The sequence below is a fragment of the Mercenaria mercenaria genome, unplaced genomic scaffold (assembly GCF_021730395.1).
Source record: "Mercenaria mercenaria strain notata unplaced genomic scaffold, MADL_Memer_1 contig_575, whole genome shotgun sequence".
Lineage (NCBI taxonomy): Eukaryota > Metazoa > Mollusca > Bivalvia > Venerida > Veneridae > Mercenaria > Mercenaria mercenaria.
Window position 1 is genome coordinate 1,830 of NW_026463455.1, and position 6,359 is coordinate 8,188.

Genomic DNA, 6,359 nt, shown 5'->3' on the forward strand with positions numbered 1-6,359 from the left:
AGTTAGAAGTCAGAAGTGCGGGAGTTAGAAGAAGGAAGTAAGAAGTCAAGAAGTCGGAAGTAAGAAGTGTGGAAGTTGGAAATCAGAAGTCGAAAGTCAGGAAGTTGGAAGTCAGAAGTGTGGAAGTTAGAAGTCAGAAGTGCGGAAGTTAGAAGTAGGAAGTAGGAAGTCAAGAAATTGGAAGTGAGAAGTGCAAAAGTTAGAAGTCAGAAGTGGGAAGTACGGAAATCAATTGTCCCTCCAGGGCTTCCATACTTCGCCCCATATATTAAACGATTTTCCTTGTTTTCCCTTAATTCATACATGCAACTTTTCTGCGCGAATTAATCAGTCGAACTGAAATTTGTTACTGTTCTAACATGCAGTATGCATCATTGGTTATGTTCATTTGATTTTGAAGATAGGATGACCAGGTATATGCATTGCTTTCCCAATTGATGTGTTAAACTTGTACATGTTATTGTGGGAAGTTTTAATAACAGCGGAATAGGCTGGACCCTAATTAACAACTTGTCCGTATGATTTACTGATGACCTAAATGTACACACAAAGGGCCTTAATATATATAAATAAGATGTCGTGCGCACGAGACAAGATGTTGATCGCTCGAGATAATATGTTGATCGCTCAAGATAATATGTTGATCGCTCGAGATAAGATTTTGATCGCTCGAGATAAGATATTGATCGCTCAAGATAAGATGTTGATCGCTCGAGATAAGATGTTGATCGCTCGAGATAATATGTTGATCGCTCAAGATAATATGTTGATCGCTCGAGATAAGATTTTGATCGCTCGAGATAAGATATTGATCGCTCAAGATAAGATGTCGTGCGCACGAAATAAGATTTGATCGCTCGAGATAAGATGTTGATCGCTCAAGATAATATGTTGATCGCTCAAGATAAGATGTCGTGCGCACGAAATAAGATGTTGATCGCTCGAGATAAGATGTTGATCGCTCAAGATAATATGTTGATCGCTCGAGATAATATGTTGATCGCTCAAGATAAGATGTTGATCGCTCGAGATAAGATGTTGATCGCTCAAGATAAGATGTCGTGCGCACGAAATAAGATGTTGATCGCTCGAGATAAGATGTTGACCGCTCAAGATAATATGTTGATCGCTCGAGATAAGATGTTGATCGCTCAAGATAAGATGTTGTGCGCACGAGATAATATGTTGATCGCTCGAGATAAGATGTCGTGCGCACGAAATAAGATGTTGATCGCTCAAGATAAGATGTCGTGCGCACGAGATAATTTAATCTTAAAAAAACATAACATACGTCCTAAACATACCACCGTAATTATCTTATAAATTTATTTGCTGTAAAATGATCAAACAAAATTTGGCGGTCACCGACTTCGCTTTCGCAGTATTGTCATAGATTTTCCCCTACCCCCATTTTATCGTGCTTTTTTTCTGAATAAAAATCATAAGAAAATCATTTGATAAATCAATGAAATACTCTTCTACCAGATAAATGTTAGCCCATAGCGACATTGACTGCACACGAGTTTGTTAAGTGATAAATTTGAGTTTGACCCTTTCCGAATAATTAAGTTGTAGTCATAAATCTTAACATGAGGTTGTTCCAAAATCTGACCTCTACGGAAGTGACGTTCCTTGCATAAATTGGGAGCATGCATTTACTGGTCCATATATTGAAAAAAAAAAACACAATTATTTTAAAGACATTTTTCAGCAAAATAACGAAGAAAAAGTCCTTCACTACCGACTTCGTTTTCGAGCTACGAGGTCGCAAAAAATTATGAAGTCTCAAATGGCGCTCTGGGTGGCGTTGCGCATTTCCCGCTTTTTTCTCTGACGTTATGCAAACGTCTTATTACTAATTATTATTATTACTTATTATTAAGGCGTATACTGTTTGCAAATAAATATTTAGCCATTCCGTTAAAAAAAATCTAATACTTTCTGAAACATACTTTCATTCTTGTATTTACAAATCATTGTATTTCATAGTTGTCTTTATCACGTGAATATAATTGGTAATTTTCAAGTAACCTACTTAGAAGATTGTACAATTGCTAGAAAAAGTACAAATAAGCAAGTGCATATACATGTACATATACAAATATTCAGTCTGAAATAATCTGAAGTTTCATTGTATCCCGCGGTAAAAAGAAAACCGTATTTTTTCCATATGAAATGTCAGGACATATTTAAAGAAGATTTGTTATTAAGTATAAGTATAACTTAAAGTGCAACTGGCGGTAAATGATTTTTTTGCATAGAGAATGTAACAATATGAAATAATTTCTTTTTATGTGCCCCCCCCCCCCACACCCATACACGTTATGTTTGGGTGGGGCAGTTAGCGTTGCCCTCGCCCGCCCGTCCGTCAGTCCGAATAAGTGTCGGGCATATCTTAGGAAGTATTGACCCAGTCATCAAACCTTATAGGATTGTTATCAGCATTTCCATTTGAGTATATTATGTTTTAATTTGATCTCACACAGTCAGACCATTGTTATACTTGTTTTGTTATAACTACGTACTGCGTCTATACTAACTCACGCAGTTGTATTGAAAGATTCAACATGTCAGACTAAAGCTTTCGTTTTTGAACATGGACAAATGGACGTACCCGCTTTTGTTACTTGTTGAGATTTTGTCAGTAACAAATGTTGAGCAAGGTAATACCGACAGGAAGTTCGGACACAATAATAGTTAAATTGTCAGTATATCATTACTACCTACAATACAAAACAGAACACACACATAAAAAAGTTTTCATAATTTTTCATGTATATTACGACAATGCGCTTTGTAACTGTTATGTTTGTATGTAATATAGCAATGATATAAAATGTCTAAATGATAACATCAGCTGTCTTCAAAATATATATGAATTTTGAAATGCCTTCCATAATTTTCAAATGTACCCATTGTCATACAGAAAGGAATTGCACTCGACGCCATTTTGTTTCCAACAGCTTTATAGAACGTAATGACGCGACGTTGCAACGCGTAACGTTTGACGTTCCACCAGACATAGCTGAATTACACCTTCTTCACCTTAATGCGTTTTAATGCGTTTTAGATAACTTACATATAAAATATTAAAGATCATGACGGCATGGACAAATAAAGCAATGAAAGAAACAGAGTGGGAAACAGCCTCAGTGGCAAAATATCACTTTGGTGTCTAATCGGTTAACTTTGCACTACACCTCGCAATTCAATCCATTCAGAGGACAGGTGTATCATGGTAACAAAATATATATAATGAACAGAAATAGGGAACTACTCTACTTCAGAAAAATATTTGTTAAACGATTAAATAGTTGGTACTAACATTATCGCGTTAGGAGGTAGGAAGTTGTAGGTTGGACTGCATAACTGAATACTTCACAAAAGCTAGGGAGTCTTTAGTCTAGGCAACTGGAACTATATAATCTCTGCAATCCAATAGAGCCTTGTAACACTTTTTGTATTGATACAATTAATTTTTACCCATCTGTCCACTTATTAATTAAACAGCTCAATATTCTGAAAGCAGTTGAAGCCAAGATAGTTGTGAATATCACAACTACAGTCATGTTCAATGTGACACCTTGGTATTTTGACTCCGTCGCTTTAGCTCATATTTGGTCAGTTATGTGATAGAAGATGCGATGATGTCACTATACGTCAGTGTCAATAGTATACAGTCCAACCTGGGAGTACCAGTAATAAGTAGGTCACTTATATAGACATTTAGTAACTGGAACAACTGTAGCAGGATTTTAAAATTAGACTATGTGAGGTAAAATGTCCTCCAGTATAAAGTGGTTGTATGCGCAGGTCAAAACCGGATGATGTTATGAAGCTAAGTAACAGAAAATAAAACTATCCGTTCCTGGATTTATATAATGTCAAGTGTCTGAATGTAAAAACTATTATAACGTTCTTATAACTTTTGAATGAACAAAAGAATAGTGCAACAATCAAAATTTGTAGACAGCTATTGACATTAATCGCGTTTTCACACTATGTACCCGGATAATCTTAACTCTGTTCAGCGACCCTAACTCGGTGCCAACATGGCGGATGTAAAGCCGCTACAGCTTTGTTTTCTGTGTAATTTCGATATATAAAGGAATGTTTCGGTTGTTATATCTGTCTCCATTGACCAAGTGTATATTTATTTCAAAATATATCAAGTTAAATATATCAACCGTTGTGTTTTCAGGTGGAATACTGATGAACAAGGCAAACTTTTCAATGAATTCTTTTGCAAAAAATCTTAAAAAATACTTCTGTGCTTTTGATGCCTCTACTATTTTGTTTTTTAATAGCAAAAATATACTGCTTTATAGGCCTGTATACTCTATGTTGTTAACCTACTACATGTTGACAAAATACATGTTCAAATGTACTGACAGCGAGAAAAGGGATAAAAACCTAACTTCGACTTGATAAGAACCGAACTCTGTTTACATGAGGAATGGATAAAAATCTAACTTACACGAAATCACAGGAAGGATAAACACCTAACTGACTAGTATTCTATAGAAATGAATGAGCTGACATGTACATGGTCTGATTATTGTTCACATTACTTTACTTTATAATCGGTATTGTCTTCAGACTTTGTCATTAACTTTACAAGATGTTATATGTATGCCCACTACAGTCAAATATTTTTTCATAATTTTAATATTATGCAAATAGCAACGTTTGCTAAAATCTGGATAAACCCTCGAAAATAATTCAATATAAAAGTCAAAATTATCATATAATTATATAAGAAATTATTTAATACCACCGATGTTCGAAGTTCTGTAACTCCAACCCTCTCGCCCTCCATCTCTCTCTCTCACACTATTTCAGAAGAATGGCGTTTGTTTCAAATCTTGTATGTCATATATTGTAAGAGATTTTATAGAGGTGCTAATGGAATATTTGATATTGTTTAAATGGGATTAGATTTATTATTAATTATTAAATATGATATTTTTCAGACGGTAAGTAGGGAAGAAAAGTGTGAGTGTATTTGGGGGTGGGGGAGGGTGCATGGACTGACAGGGAAGAGTTATGGAAATCCACACATTTTTCACTTGTCCACGGACACTTAAAAATGCACTTGTCCATAGTCAAATTTCACTCGCTCGGATTTGTAATATTAAACTTTCATGAAACTGCAAACAGACTGGAGAGTTCTTTATTTAGGACAATGAAAAGAAAAGCATATCACAGTAACTGTGGTAAAAAAATAAGCTGTTTAAGTATTTGCCTTTTAAAGTTTATAAAAGCCTGAATACGCGCACGCAGGATTATGGATCTTTTAATTCCATGTCCAAAACACTGTCCACGCAATGGTACAAAGCCAGATGAATTTAGAGAAAGACTCTTAAAACGTTTTGACTTGTTTTTAGTCATTTAGTCATACTTGAGATCTCTGTGAGCTTCTGATTTTCATTTGGCTGACTACTGGCTCCCATATTTCCTTTGACAGTGACTTATTGTCTTAGCAGTTTGAATTCTACTAACAAACTTGTCGAAATACTTTTTTAAGTTGTTTAAGTTTCTGATTTTTATTATAGTTACCGAGTTACAGTGTGCGCAAGACCTAGCCAAAGAACCAATCAGATCAAGGGAAGTGATGCTTAAAGACAAAGATGCATGTTTTTCTTCTAAAACTGCAGCAATCGAGATACTCTCAACAAGTACACCATGTATTTCATACATTCAATTATCTTTATCACCTCCATACACTTGAAGCAACACACAATCTGAATGATATTTTTTTTTGTTTTCTCATTTTATACCTGAAAATCCTGCCTGTCCGTGGACACACAGAATGAAAAATGCACTTGTTTGCTGGCAAAAAATCACAAGTTTGACAAGTTGGATATAGGAATCCCACATCCCTGCAGGGATGGGCGGGTCAAGGAACTTCGAGCATCTATAATTCATACATAAAACAAAGACGAACATCTATGTTTTCGTTTGGTTAGGTGTTTATCCATTCTAAGTTCGTATTTATCCAGCACTGTTTCCTATACCAGTCAGGAATTATCCACAAATCTAAACCCACCTCATAATCAATACAGTTTTTAAGCTAGAAAAATGAATTGCAAACTTTGATACTGTTTAACATTGTCTAAGAGATGTTTATTGAACTAATACAGTCGATAAGTAAGGTCTTATTGCAACTTCTGGTACTTTAAAACAGTTAGAAACATAAAACATGTTCATTTTGAAGACTTCTTTGAGTACATTTTAATGAATTCCAGCCACATAATGCGCATTGTCGATTAAATATTTAGTACACAAAACATGTTATCAATACAGGATATAAAGGCTATCAAAAGTTTTACGCTAACATTGCATACTAACATAAAAAC